The following is a 15,947-nucleotide window of genomic DNA, read 5'->3' as shown; positions in this document are numbered from 1 at the left end:
AAATAAAAAAGGATACAATCAAGTTTCTGATGACATTATATCAAACTCTAGTGCCTTTCCTTTTTTCCGCCTTTAATCTTTGCCTTTAATACAATGCAGCTTTAGCATGCAGTTTGCATGCTTCAAGATTTATCAGTCATGAGAAAATATTTATTAAAGCAGAACTGTTTATGCACATAGTTTGGTAAATACAGTTAAACCACTACAGTCCACCACATTTCACAGATGCTGTTGATCACTTCACCCCATCGTTAGCCTAGAATAAACTTGATGCTCTGGCTAATGCTTGCTTCCAGTTATCAATTACTGATAATAAATCGAAATTACATCAGAATTAACATACCTGTCCTTTGTCTACATCAGATTATAATAAGAATGCGTATTAGTCAGGTCAGACCCATACCTCTGCATCACTTTACTGATGCAAAAGGTCTGTATGCTGTGCGATGCCAGTGCCTGCATATTAAAGAATCCCAGATAGTTGAAATTGATAAGGAGCCCTGAACTAAGGCATCTTTCTTAGCCCATGTGCAGCTTCGGGATCCCAAGCCATACCAGCCTAATGAATGCAAAACAGTGTGTCACAAAACACTTCAATGCACACTCGAGAAACGTTATGTTGTCAGCCTCATCTGAGGAATCCTCTGAGTACTAGGGTTTGAAATTTATATATTGGTCAGACCATAGATGGTGCATGTGCTTATGAATTGCGACAGTGTTGCATGCATTTTGGTGAGTACGCATCATGTGTACCAACAGCCTCAACAATAAACAATTATTTCATGTTGCACTGTACTGAAAGCATCATACCTGCATTGAAAGAATCTGCAGTGAGAACACTGGGGCCAAGTATGAATGTGCAGCCCAAATTGCCATCAAAGTTTTCTTGCGCGTACTTAAAGCTTTTCTCATCAACCTCTGTGCCATATTCAAGAAATACCTAGGACAAAAAGAAGAGATTTTAAAATGTGAATTTTTAAAGCAAGGATCCATACACTCTAGCAAGCTGGTTAACGATCTGGAGGCTAAAGGGAAGATGCGCGTCTTAAATATGAAAACGATTATTACATGAGATAACGTAATGAAATTGGGTGTGGATGTGTATTACTTGCTTCTATTTTCAAACAAGTTATTAGTTTCAGTATATCGCAATCAGTTTTCATATTATGGAAAAATAATTGCAGCCTAATTAGGTAATTTTTTATGGGTTGTTCAGACACTTTCCCTCAACAGTTCTTGGTTTTGATTTGAATGCACCTGTAGCCAAATACCTGCCATGCAAAGCTATGCTATTTGCATTGTTATTGAGGTACAACATCATACAAAAACGTTCAATTTTGTTAAAGCACCATAATTAGAAAATATAATGTGAAACTAAAAATTTTATATGTTCGACCGCGCTACAAAAATATAGCATAGCTCCATGGTTTAGGTCTTTCTGAACTCGACAGTATAAGTTTAATTAAAATTGTGCCACAAAAACATAATGAAAACTTCTGTAAGGGTAGTTAAGTTGGCAAAAACACGAAGTGAAGAAAACCGCATTTGAGGTGCGCATGCCAGGCATCTGGAGGCCTTTGTAGAGGCCTCAGACAACGGCAGAATGCAGATAATCTGTGAGAGCTTCCCCATAGTGAGCAATTCCTGGATGTAGGGAAGAGCGGCAGTTTTCAAACAAGAGCAAAATGGTGGCCATTGGATCTGCTGTTCTGCAACATTTTACCCCGAAATCACCATTTATGTGCGTTGGTGGCATCAAACATATGACTTTTAGATTGGTAGCTGGAGGTCAAATTATCATCATGACAATACAGCACAGACAAGGACGAGGAAGGAATACGACTGCACAAGCGTCGACTTTCAACAGGGTTTACTGGAAACCACGTCAAATATATACATTGCGGCCTTAAAAAAAGCCAGCAAACAAAGTATGCCTTGTCAAATTCATACTGGATGTGTTGAAAAAGCAAAAAAAAAATTGATTATGAGGCATTTAACAGCAAGAACTGTTTCTTAGTGAGTGACACACAAGGGGTGCTACCACAAATATTGTGGTTATTTTTAAATTTCCGTGGCCTTGATTATCTCACACACCAAGTTTTCTTCTGTGCCTGTCTAGCACAATGCACTCCGCATGGATTCCAGCACACAGCGCTCGGATCGGGCAAATGATCGTAATTGCGACAGTGAATCATCAAATTCTCTCTCACAACTTTGTTCACATCATAATGGTGCTCTTTTAACCTCTCATTAGCACACCTGCCAGTTTGACCTTTGTAAAAATAGCCACAATTCAAAAGTATCGAGTACACTATGCCTTCTATGCAATCCGCAAAGTGATTCTGGTTGATTGTGGAACCTTCGTCGCCTTGCTGCTCTTGGTTGACACACTTACGGAGGTGCTAAAGCTTCTGAGATGAGGAGAAAACAACAGCAATGCCAACTCGACTGCCTATTTTATTTAATCGGTGCGATATATAAAGTTGTGCATGTAGGAAACAGGCACAACCTTTCTTTTAGGAGCTACAGTCTTGACGGGTGCACAACAAGGCTGTTTCAACTTGTGCTGAAGGCACTCAGCTACAGACGCCAACAAAGGGTATGGATATACAGCACTAGACAAAAGGCTTATTTGCTGGGCAAAAGTGCCTGCCATGGTGTACACACAGAATTCCATTAAGTCATTTTTAAAGCAAAGGTTAGCGATAGCTCTCTTCACCAGCCTCGAGTGAGCCGAAGAAAATGTAAAGGAGGCTTGTTTGCCCTCGGCTTGTAAGACCAGCAAGTGTGGTCACCCAGGAATGAGATCCTGAGACTAAAAAATGTAATGGCCCATTCTCTGGACTCTCAGTGGTAATTGAAAGCAGACTGAAACTTTGACTGAACAGCTCTATCACTTTAGACACTGCTTCGTCAAGATCGGAGACCGTTCCATCACAGAGAACGAGGTAGTCATCCACGAATCTAAAAACTTAATGAACACATGATCCCTCTAGTTCATTTTCTAAAATTCGAAATAGTTCATGCTGTTAAATGCTTCATGAGAAATATTTGTTTTCAACAAATTCAATTTGAATGTGGTAAGGCATCTTTCGTAGCCCGTTTTTTCAGGATGCAGCGTATATATTTTGTCGTGCTTTCCAGTAAAGCTTGTCAAAAGTCGTCGCTCGTGCCGTCTTATTCCTTCCTCGTCTTGTCTTGCCTGCACTGTTTTGTCACGATGAATTACCAACAAGCGCATCCATCCATCTAAGCAAATATCAAATTAGACCTTGAGAATTGGAAGGTAGGAACTTCAGAGCATATTAAACCCGAATATGCTATTTATGAAAAATTTAAACTTTTTCATCTTTTCCACCATTTCAAGACCAGCATCTCCTGTCAAAGGGGCGCCAGAGTAGGTGAGAAAACTGCAGTGCTTTTGACAACTCCTGAAACAACCATTAAAAAAAGACATGTGCCAAACAGACAAGCCTATAAAGTGACAAAAAAGAGATGAAACAAGACTGGTACTGAGCTCCATAAGGAAAAAGTTAGAGAAAAACCTTACAATAAAATATGTTGCACTGATGCATTTGTTACTGTACAGCCTACACTTATGACAATAAAGCCTAGTCTTTCATGTCATTGTTACCTTCTTTTGGAATACTTTTGCATTTTTATCCCTGCCTGAAGCACACCATCAGTTGTTGCTGTGGGCTCCAACATTTTATAAAACCACTTTCCCAGTGTTATACCGTTGTTCCCAAAGCCTATCAACTGCTTCACAAGTTTGGGTGCAGTATAATGTATGGCACAAAATATATAGATGGAATAACTATATGTAATTAATCCCATGTTCCAGAAATAGGTTGCATTCCAAGCTAATCAGGAGTCCTGTAGGCAACAGGCTAAAGGAATACATGTGCATGAACTAGCTCAGGGACACATTGGAACTCACGAATGCATTAGAAGGTGCATCCCAAGACTGAACAGAGAGAGAGAGAATAAAGTTTGGTGTTCTGAGCATGAACAGAGAAGTAAGCTAGCCCTTTAATTTAAGCATACTCAGTGCAGATTAGCTCACATTCTAGTTTAAAAAATTGCCTGCAAAAAAAGAGTCTTTATTCTTCAGGCTTATCTACAGAAGTAGGAAAAATGATTCCCATCAAAATTTAATATGGCTACCTTGGCATCTTAAGCTAGTCAAGATCTTTTGGTTCTGGAACGTAATACTTTATCCAACCAAATTTCAAGAAAGGTCTTTAAAAAGCACCCACATGTGAACTGAGACAATGCTTACTCTAATTTTAACTAGCAGGGGACTGAAAATATGTTTTCGCAGAACCTTCTACACACTCTTCATGCTGAGAGGAAAATATCAGTTTAGACAACCAAAAGAAACACACATACATGAAAGCACATGAAACTGGCAGGCAGAGTGATAAGTGCCACTGCACTAACTGTAGTTCCATAGTTCCATGCAAAACGTAATTTCCTTAATGTAAGCAAACAAGACATGTCCAAGACAGAAATGCTTTTGTCCAGAACTGTTGGGCATGTATCCACAAAATGCACCTATATTTGTCACTGTGTTCCTTGCATTGCAAATTTCTGTTCTGGTTTGTTTGGCTGCATTTTAGATGTGCAAATATGCAAACATGACACTTCATACGCCTTTTTCTCGCTTTTTATCTGCTGTGATTTAAGCCTGAGCAAAAGTAGGCGAACTAGAACTTGCCTTGAGATCGCAGCTTGGGATGTCAGGGCATATGCCTTCCTTTGTGGCCTTCTCCTTCATATCTTGAAAACCTTCAACTGCCACAAGTTTTTTAATTTTGTGATCATGGCTCCAGATTTTAACTAATATCTGCCAAAAAAAAGAACAATATGATGTCATCCTTACAGAACCATAAATGCCTTGTGCATCTTAAGGATATTGCCTCCAAAAATGTTCAGACAGTATTATCACAGAAGTTGCTAGTAGGCCACCGAAACAAAGCAGTCTTTCGCACAGCATAATGCAGCCACTTTAGTACGTCAGAGTAAGCACACTTGCGTTCAACGGTAAAGCATGTCATCATCATCATCCTGGCTGCCACAACTGCAGAGCAAAGGCCTCTCCCTTATCTCTCCAATTAACACTGTCCTGCAACTTTATCCCCACTAATTTCCTTACCTCATTCACCCACCTAACTTTCTGCTGCCCATTGGTACATTTGCCTTCTTTTGGATTCCAGTCTTAAGGTAATAATTTTCTGTTATCGCCTTTATCTGTCACCAGGAACATGCATGTACCTGAAGTTTAAGCAGACGTAATGAAAAGAGTGGCTATTGCTTTGTGAACAAATGAGTGCTGATGATGTATCCTTTGATGTAACTATAGACCTTTGAGCTGCTGCAATGGGCAAACATGTGACACCCCCTGCCATGGATTACCTGCGAAATGTAGATGTTCTGAGAGCGCTGCCACACGCCATGCACATCATACTCCACGTTAGAATACGTAACCCCTGCATGAAAATGCAGCACCTCTCTAGATTTACGTGTGTACAGATGCCATGATTGTTATACACAAATGCTATCAAGATCAGCCAAGCTGTCAGTTTAATTTTAGTGTAAAGAATTTCTCACCGTAGTACCTGTTTTGGCGAGCCATTGAAAAGTTTTACATAGCTCATGAATGTCGTGTGGACTTTTTTTAAAAAAGTTCCAAAATGAAGCCTTTTGAGCTAAAATAAACGAACTACAGAAAAACGTAAAAACCTTGTGTAGGCATTGTCTTGACACATGATAAAAAATACAACTCATATATGTTGTCCAAAAAAACTTTGTAAGCCAAAAAGAAAAGAAACATTTTATCAGGAATTTTATACGGAGACCAACTTCTGCACTAGTCTGGAAAAATCAAAGGGCTGTCAGATGACGGGGAAATTCTTTTTCTCGTTGGATATTGGGAGAAATTTCTTTTGCGAATTGAATAAAAAGACAAATTTTTGGTATGAAATCGAAGAGGGTTATGAGCAAACATTGGTGCGTTAGGCATGAAATGACACATGTAGTCAGCTGCATAAAATTTAGCATGAGCTAAATTACATGCACACATCTTTTCTTGAAGCAATATTATTGCCTCAGGGTATATAAAGGGGTTATGTTTGGGTGCTTCTACTAGATGCTAAAATGCACTGATGACCACGTGTTTTTAGCATGTATAGCAGACCTACCAAAATGAGAACTTTGGTCCAATACACAAATTTCAAATGTTATACTCATTAAATTTTTCTGGTGCTGGCGAGAACAGTGGTAGAGGCTGGCGTCAGAAATTGCACATCTATCGTGCCGAACACAAAACAATTGAACACTTGGAAAATCACAAGTGGAAATATATCAGTAATACAAAAATGGCAATGCTTATCCATTCGTTTTAATTAATGGGTTAGAACCAAATTAATCTATTTGGTTCAAATCTGCATTAGCTATTATAATTTATTTATTTAGTTCAAGTTCCCTCATGACCCATGCAGAGGCAATAAGAGAGGGGTGTGAGCAGTTGCAAAGTGATACATTAGCACAATGCTGAACTACAGGTTTTTCCAGTAAAAATGAATGCACATGTGTATGGATTAAAATATCTCAAAAAATTATACATGATTACACGGCAAAGGAAATACACATTACACAATGCTATAACAAATATGCCTAGTACAATGAGGATATTAGGGCGAGAAACAAAACAATGTAAGCCGCAGTGTCACAAGGTGCAAGTTGTTTAAAAACAGTCGCAACAGCAGCAACCAACGACAATGCAATGGCAAAAACAATGTATAAATGGTATTAAGAACAACAAAAATAATGCTCAAACTTGAAAAATCGGCACATTGAATAAATTCAGTGAATTTGGCAGAATATTTTCAGTTGTTTCAATTTGCTTGGAAGCGAGTATTGTACTTCACTTAATACAATAATTAATTACTGAAATATGAATTCTATTCGGCTATTGCATGCACTTAATGACATGTTCAATTCGAAGAGATTCACTTGTCAAATGGTTTCACTTGTAGATGGATCCACGAAATTATGCAGACAAAAAAATGCGTAGATGCCGTCCTATAGCTGCCTCATCTGTAGAAGACTGGATAGGGAGCGGATTACTTTCCAGGCGCAAAAAAAAAATGTGAAAACGGTGTGTCTATTATGTGCCTGCCCATCACCTTGTCAGCGCAATGCGGCGAATCGAAACCATGTGATCCGGCGCCTGGCATGTACACAGTAACGAGCCCCGATACTCGATAATGCTGTATTTCGAGCTGGCCATGTTACCATAGGCCGACGCGAGGGCCGTTTTGGCGAATGTATATATTTTTTTCTTTTCATTTCACGCGACAGTACGCGCTAGCTCGTTCGTATCGCTTCTCTTTCTCCTTCCGTTGCACTCAGTCCCTAGTGTGAGTTGTTCGCCGCGAAACTAACAATGCTGTCTTGATAATCACACCGGTGATAAGAGCTGAATTTATACATACCTTGAAAACGAGCAGCACTTCCTTAGTCCGGCCAAGAGATGCTCTCTCTCTCTCGGTGCACAGTTGCAGCTGCCTCCAAACAACGTGCTCGGCGCGCGCTACTACTTGCATCAGCAGCCGCGTTAAGGCCGTTGTACGATCGTTTCGGAGCGCCTTCTGCCTCGTCCGCTTCGCGAGCGGTCCGCCAGTTTTCGGCCGCCAGGCGGACGTGAGGCGGAAATGTGTTGTACGATCACTTTGGCGCTTGCGAGCGAGGCGGATGGTCCCAGCATGCCGATAGGCGCGCCCGGCATATCCGTCTGTCCAATAGCCTTCTCCGGCTGATGGCAACCTAGCCGGCGCGAGCGCACCGCCAGCATCGCTCCACGCGCCGAAACGGGCTCCCGCATCCCAAGGGACAGATCGGTATGCGCCCGCCTACCTTCTCCCTTGCCTCCGTTCCTGCCCCCCCCTCTCCAAACCCCGACATCCCTGCACACTGCGCTTCCCCCCCTTCCCTACCTACATCCCGTACGATGCCCCCCCTCCCCCAAATAATAACCCCTTTTCGTGGTCACGTGGTACTTTTTTTCGTTCCTCGGCGACCTGCACCTAGGCCTAGTAGGCTGCGCTTCGACATCGCCATAGTGTGCTTGTTGAAGCTCGAAATAAACACTTCGTGACACCTCCATTGCACTGCACAGGTCTTGTGTTGGTTTGCAGAGCCGCCGCAGGAATTACAAACGCATGCAAAAACCACAAACAGCTCGAAATAAATACTTCGTCACACCGCCACTGCACAGGTCTTGCATCGGTTTGAAGAGGCACTCTGTCAACTCCGTCAACGTAGATGATTACAGAATTCAACTAGTGGAACTATCGCTTGCCACTGCTGAACGCAGCGAAGTTTGCAGTCGCTCTGAACACTGGTAATATCAAGATGTGGCCAATATAATATGCTTCGCGACATCGCTGCCACTGCCCAGGCCGCGCTCCCCAGTTCAGTCGACGGATGGCCATCTTGCCCCGGCAGAGCAGAACCGAGGCGGAGGGAGGAGGGGCTCGGACGTCACTGACGTCACGGGAAAAGCAGCCAATAGCTGCAATCCGGTCCCCGGCCGGATGCGCTCGTCCGCCAGAAAGTTGAAGTTGACCAACTTTCCATCCGTTCGCCGAACGAGGCGGATCCGCCAGGCCCGCTCGCGAAGCGGACGAGGCGGAAGGCGCTCCGAAACGATCGTACAACGGCCCTAACGCGGCACTCCGCGCTGCGTGCTGCGGCTCCAGGTGTGGTATCACTCCGCAAGACAATGATGTTGCGAAAAATATAAACCGCCATTTGCGCTTACGAACAGCCTGAGAGTGCGTGACGCTTATAATAAGCGTGCAATCGCTCTGCGTAGCGCCGAGCATAATAGCACGAATGTATCAAGTCTTTTTGCACTTTAGTTGCACATTTCTGAATTGTGTAGCAGTTCCCGTTTCGAAACTGCAACTATGCATTGGCAATTGAGCCGACGTACGGGGCGGGACCCGTTCAGCTTTTTCCGTAGTCTTACAGAATTTTCTAACAGTGCGAAAAACAAAAGCTATTTTTCGCTTGAAACTTGATGCGAGGGTAAGAATGGGCAAATTTATGGCAAATACAATAGTTTAGAACACGATATCGCGTCGAGGGATTAGCACCGAAGCAGTTATCGCTGTGAAGCGGTGGGCAGGGCGCCGCCATATTTGTCAACGCTACGTACGCAATTAACACAGAGACCGCCACGTAAAAATCCGAATCTCACGTACGTACGTGAGTCTCGCGCATACCCTTCGTGTTCTGCGCATGCGCACTGGTCACACGTAAGAGCTCTACGTACGTGAAACTAAAGCTCTCCATTAAGGCACAACATCGCAGTCACTGCATTCCGCTAGGCTGTTACGTAATTCCGCGCCGCAGCGTCGTGCACACTAAACTAGATCGCGGATGTACACGGGGGAGGGGCTCCTCTGTAAATTTCCAGGCGTTTCACTTACTGCTACGAATTGTTTTGGAGTTTTTCTATGGGGTGCGTGAGGTCACAGAACACTTGCATAATTTATTTTACTAAAGAGGAACGATGCATTAATTTGAACATCACGCTGGCATAGCGCAGCCACTTTCGTGCGCGGCAGGCTGATCGCGAAGACGCATTCAAATTCCGTTGACTGCAGCGCCACCACCAACTTCCACGCTCAGTGGCCCTCTCCGTGGCTGCTGGTTGCGCCACTCAAAACATTCTAGTACACTCTACTCCTGCCTCAGCCGGTAAGTCGGAAGTCCTTCTTACGTTGCCTTCTACTTCCGAGGAATGCCTCGATGTTTTCTAGCTAGCTGGCCCGATCTGTGTATTAATTACAACTGTACTAAACAGCATATGAGTGTCAACGCTTTGTCGTCCCCTCCCTTTGTTCCCTCGAGCACGAACCCCTCAGCGGTTAGCGAGCGGGAACGCTGCATCCGCGGAGTGGGAGTGTGGGGAGGGGGGGGGGGGGGGCGAAAGGCGGTCCCCTCTTATTTCCACAAGCGTGCAGATCGAGTTCCCGCGGTAAAAATTAGCCGTGGTTAAACTACTGCTGAACCTGGTTAGAGGGCGAAAGCCCGGGCAACTAGACGCGGCCTGGCGTCTATAACGTTCAGTGCGTTCCGCACACTGGATAAGCAGCGCGCCCACGCTGGCAGGTGGTGGTGGTGGTGGTGAAAAGCCTTTATTTAATGAAAGAGGTGAGGCTCTTTAAAGAGCTCCGCAATGGGTGGAGTCCTTATTCCGGGACGCCATTGGTCGAAGCCGCCAGCTTAGCCCTCTTGATCAAAGCCTTGTGGGACTGAAGGTCCGAACAGCCAAGCAGGGCCGCCTCCCATTCCTCTCTGGTAAAGTTGGGGGGGGGGGGGGGAGAGAGAGAGAGAGCTGAGTTGCGCTGGCAAGCCCAAACCATGTGGTAGGTGTCAGCCACCTCCCCTCAGTATTTGAACCTACCAGTGAACGCGGGATCGAAGTGTTTTAGTACTGCCGGGCACAGCATTGTGTTCGTGAATAATCGGAGTAGAACGCGTTCGTTTGCTTTCCCCAGTCCCTTTGCAGGGGCCGGGTAGAGGCGATGCCTATCCTTATAATAGGATGTGATAGCTTTGAAGGAGAGTAAGCAGCTACCTTCAGGTTCCAGGTGCTCAGGAGCCAATGGGAACGCCCGGTGAATGAGTGCTCGGGCCGCCGCATCTGCAGCTTCGTTTCCTGCTAGGCCCTGATGGCCCAGAGTCCAAACCAGGCAGCGGGGTGTAGGATCGGTATCCCGGCTGCAGTTCCTTATTATTCGTTCAGCTAGTGGAGTTATCCAGCCAGCCTCATAATTGCGACATGCCGAACGCGAGTCTGTTATTATGTGTTTGGATTTTGAATCAGAAGCAGCTAGGGCGATGGCAACCTCTTCAGCTTGTGTTGTGCCTGGGGCTCGAAAGGAAAGCCCATCCAACCGTATTTCTTGATGTATGACCGCGGCCGTGTACCACCCCCCGTGGGTAGGCCCAGCTACATCTACGTAAAGGATACCATGTTTGTTGCCATAGTGGTGCGCTAAGGCTTCCGCCCTAGCCTGACGACGACCACTATGATCCTCCTTGTCCATCTTAGTGGGGAGGGGTCGAACTCTGACGGCGCGTCTCCAGAGTTCGGGCACTCGGACCCGCTCCTGAATGTGAATATCATGTTGGATGTGATGTTGGATGTGGCAGTTAATGGTTGATCACGATAGGTTGGGCGCCCAATGAAAGCTGTAGCCTATTGCTGCAGTGCCACGTGTTTGCCACAACGTTGTCAGCGCTAATGCATGCAGCCCACATCTCTCTCTCTCTCATTCTTTCTCACCACCGCCACGTACCTCAAAGCGCGATTGAGGCGTCGACTGACTCAGAGAGCCAGTTATGGGCCCTTCCTTTCCTCAAAATCATCGAGAACGTTGCCAACGCCTACGCCAATGAACGCCAACGGCCTATAGAAACAGAGGCGAGCGTTCGGTTTCGGCGGAGGCTGCGGCGCCTGAGTAACGTCACACCTGTCACGTGGTTTCTCCTTGGTTTAAGGTCAAATGCGCACACACGGCGAAGAAGCTACGGAGGGTAGTAAATCTTTCACTTTTGAAGATGAACCCAGAATCCCCTTAATAACCCTCCACTACGGCACCCCTTTCTTCTTTCACTCCCTCCTTTATCCCTTCCCTTACAGCGCGGTTCAGCTGTCCGCCGATATGTGAGACAGATACTGCGCCATTTACTTTCCCCACAAAACCAATTTTCAATTTTCTCCATGAAAACACGGCCGCCGCGGTCGTTTCCGAAACCGGTTACTCCGACCTCTCTTTACAAAGGAAACTGAAGCGCCACAAGTGGACGAGAGTCGTGTTCCACGTGCAAAATTGAATCACTCCCTCCCTTACGCGTAGGCGTCTCGTTTATCCCACGCACACTGGTCATCTATCATCCTATTCCCTTTCACGCCTTTAGACCATATGTTATTTCTCTATGCTCTTCTCGATGCATTCCGGCCGAGTGATGGCTGTCACTTAATTACTTAGCGAAAAAAAAAACAGACAACACATCTCCGCCGCCGTAGCCTTTATTGCGGTGCTGCTCCTTCCAGGAAACTTGATCATTGCTTTCATCATCATCTAGCTATCACTCTAGCTGCATGCAACAGTAAAGAAGTTATTAACCCCGTTGTCGCTGCTGGTGAGTCGCTTTGCTTTATCTCTCTTGTAATAGCACTTTCGTCACAGTTAATTTCTGAAGAACCGGAAAACTTGCTATGCGATTGTCACCTGAAAAGGAGATGGTTGTTTCTGTGCCAGTTTGTGTAGATATATATAGCTGTGCCAAACGCGGGGCCAGGATGGGGTCCCTAGATGCCCTGGGCCCCCCTCCGAGCATTTCGTCCGTGTGCTCTTTGGGCATGCGCCGTTCGAATCGTGCAAAGCACGTGTCGCGCTTCACGCTGCGGAACGCTGTGCCCTTCGAACTATTTCTCCTTTGCCTTACAGCTACGGAGTTTCTCCTTCAGTTGTAGTGCACATGAGCCCTGCAGTATGATGGCCTTTCTCGCAAAGTCTGCCATAGCTTGAGCTAAGTAAGCAGGCGTTCGTGCGCCGAAGTGGCTCTGAGTATTCCGTTGGGAGAAGCGACAGCGTCGCGTCCTGTGGGGTATCGATTAATTAATAATAATAATAATTGGTTTTGGGGGGAAAGGAAATGGCGCAGTATCTGTCTCATATATCGTTGGACACCTGAACCGCGCCGTAAGGGAAGGGATAAAGGAGGGAGTGAAAGAAGAAAGGAAGAATAGGTGCCGTAGTGGAGGGCTCCGGAATAATTTCGACCACCTGGGGATCTTTAACGTGCACTGACATCGCACAGCACACGGGCGCCTTAGCGTTTTTCCTCCATAAAAACGCAGCCGCCGCGGTCGGGTTCGAACCCGGGAACTCCGGATCAGTAGTCGAGCGCCCTAACCACTGAGCCACCGCGGCTTGATTTTTGGGGAAAGGAAACGGTGGAGCATCTGTCTCACGTATTGGCAGACACCGGAACTGCGCCGTAAGTGAAAGGATAGAGTGACTAAGAGAAAAAAGGAAGAAAAAGGTGCCGTAGTGGAGGGCTCTGGAATAATTTCGACCACCTGGGCATCATTAACGTGCACTAACATCGAACAGCACACGGGCGCCTTTTGCATTTTGCCTATCGAAACGCGGCCGCCCCTGCGTTTTGGTGAACTTATATCAAGAGAACCAAAATATAACATAAAATGTAATTGAGGGACGCGAACGATGTGATGCAGTGAATGAAACCATGTCACAAACTGTGCGCAGAGCAAGACAACGAGTATTTCAATGGCAGCTGATTTTTCGATTGTAAAACTTTTATATCCAACAGTTTGAGGAACTGTACGCCCCTCGCCTAAACGACGGCCAGAAGGTCCTGGCTTCTGGCGGCGTCTTCGGCCAGATGGACGACTTTTGTCTGAATCTGCGGATCGGAGCTGAGTAGGCAAGCCTGCCATTGGTCAAGCGACTTTATTTGTTCTCTCTCCAGGAGGGCAATAGGGTATTTTCAAAGAATATGCTTGAGATCCGCTTTTTGGTGACATAGCTTGCATTCATTTGAATATTGTTCCGGATAATATGCACTACACATAACCGGGTTCGGGAATGTATGAGTTCGGAGGCGTCAAGAGGTGGCCTGACTCTTTGTTAATAATTCGTCACCGGAGGGAGGGGGGGGGGGGGGGGGGGAGAAGGGGTACTTAGCTCTACTGAGCCTGTAATGTTATGTGATCCCTCGGTAACGCAGAAGACGAAAAAAGTTTAACGGGACACTTAAGCTCCGCCTTAAAGGCATGACGCTTCCGGACGTTAAACCACCATAAATCATAAACCATGAAGGAACTTTGAAAGGAGAGTGAGAGTAGGGGGAAAGAAAGGTATTTTTGGAAAAGGTGACGATGTTTTAACAGCACACTATGCGTCACTCAACCTGGCGTTAACTAATGTAAAATGTATGCATTTATTTCTCACCTTAGGTGCCAAGAAACGAGAAATTGAAGAGAGCGAAGAAAACGTGTGATTAGCGAAATCCTTCAGGTCACATTTACTTTGCTTTCTTTGAAGCGAAATCAGCATGTCAAAGAAAGCGCAACAGTTTATTGCAAATATGCATCAACCGCAGAAATGCGAAGAGGGAAAGACATTACAGGAGGAGAACCACGACTGCGACCAATCTACATCCGTAGACAGTGGCATGTGCGATATTTCGCGCATTCATATTGAGGGCACGAATCTCGAAAGCGATCAACTGCATGTTGATGCTGAAAATGACCGCGCGAGAGAAGAATCCAAACCCATAGATCAGGGTTCATGGAAAGGCTACGCATGCCAGCTTTGCTCCAAACATTTCAAACTGCCAAGTATGCTGAAGGCCCACCTCCGAGCGCACACCGGAGAGAAGCCGTACGTGTGCGAGATCTGCCACAAAGGATATTCTACCAAGTGGCACCGGCAGCGCCATCTGCGAAGTCATGACAAACAAAGCATGCTGCAGTGCTCCCACTGCCCCTGCGTTTTCACTTGCATTCCCTCGCTCAAGCGACACGTGCGACAGCTTCATCAAGCTGACGAATCGCGGCCTCTCTTCAACGAGAAGCTTCGCGGAGAGCACTGGAGGCATGAATCTTCTCCGACGGAAGGGACAGTATTGACAGATTCTCCAGTTCGTCCCTCTCTAGACAGCTCGGAGGACGATACGGGCCGAAGGGGCGTTCTCACTATTGAAGAGTGTGGCGAGGCGACAGCCATTACCGAAAACCAGGCCCCTCCTCCTACCATAGGGCACTTGGTTCCAGCCTTCGACACAAGCGGTCGCGGCCACGTTGACGAGAATGGCTACCCCTTTGTGGAATCTGAAAATGTACTGCTGATTGGGAGTCATCCGGATGAAGTTGATGAAAACTCTGACCGGACGTGCAAGGACTCACAGGTTTCAAAGGAATGTTCGCCTAATATGTCTACGGTGAAACATGAGACGGACCGTTCCTCCGAAGAAGTGATAAATGTGGCCGAGAATGTCCAGTCGGAGATGGAGCGTGATGTGTATTTTACAGGATATATACCGCTGCCACAAGGCGAAGATATGGCACGTCATTCGAACACGCTCGGAAAGGTGACCGAGAGGTCCTCTGAGGTCCCCGGCCAATCGTGTGGCGATGTCACTCTACGTCGTCCTGATAGCGTAGGCGCCATAGAGAAGCAGTTTCAGTGCCAATTGTGCTCAAGCCCATTCGCCAGGATATGCGACCTTCGTCGACACGTACAAGAGGAGCACGTTCTGAAGAAGACAGCCTCTGGATGTCAGACACGTAGACCAGTGCGACCTCTAGCTTCAAGAAAGCCCTCGCCACCTCTCCTTTCATGTCCGGTGTGCTCTGCCAGCTTCACCAACAAGTCGACCTTCGGAAGCCACATCGCGACTCACTGCGCCGCCAAACCATACCGCTGCAACATCTGCTTGCGCGGCTTTCCGCACAAGAACTCGCTGAACGGCCACCGCTGGGTCCACAAGATGAAAGCACCGCCGTACAAGTGCAACTTATGTCATCGCGCGTTTCTCGAGCAGGTTGCGCTTGACGAGCACCTAAGAGGCCATGTCGCTGATGAGGAACAAATCGACTGTGCCGTTTCTAACGAGCCTTCTGTAAGCGAAGACATTCATAGTCTAAACTATGCCAAGACCGTCCAAGTAACAGCCTGTCCCGAGTTCGCGGCGGGCGGAAGCAGCGGTGCGACGAGCCCTGACCCCCTATCACGCCAAGCCTTGGTCGGAACAACCGGCGAAATCTGCCCTGAAGACTCGGACACCACGCAGGTAGGATGACGTACGAAATACCATTTTCTCACTTGTAATCT

The sequence above is a fragment of the Amblyomma americanum genome, chromosome 10, assembly GCF_052857255.1.
Source record: "Amblyomma americanum isolate KBUSLIRL-KWMA chromosome 10, ASM5285725v1, whole genome shotgun sequence".
Lineage (NCBI taxonomy): Eukaryota > Metazoa > Arthropoda > Arachnida > Ixodida > Ixodidae > Amblyomma > Amblyomma americanum.
Note: the sequence above shows the minus strand (reverse complement) of the source record.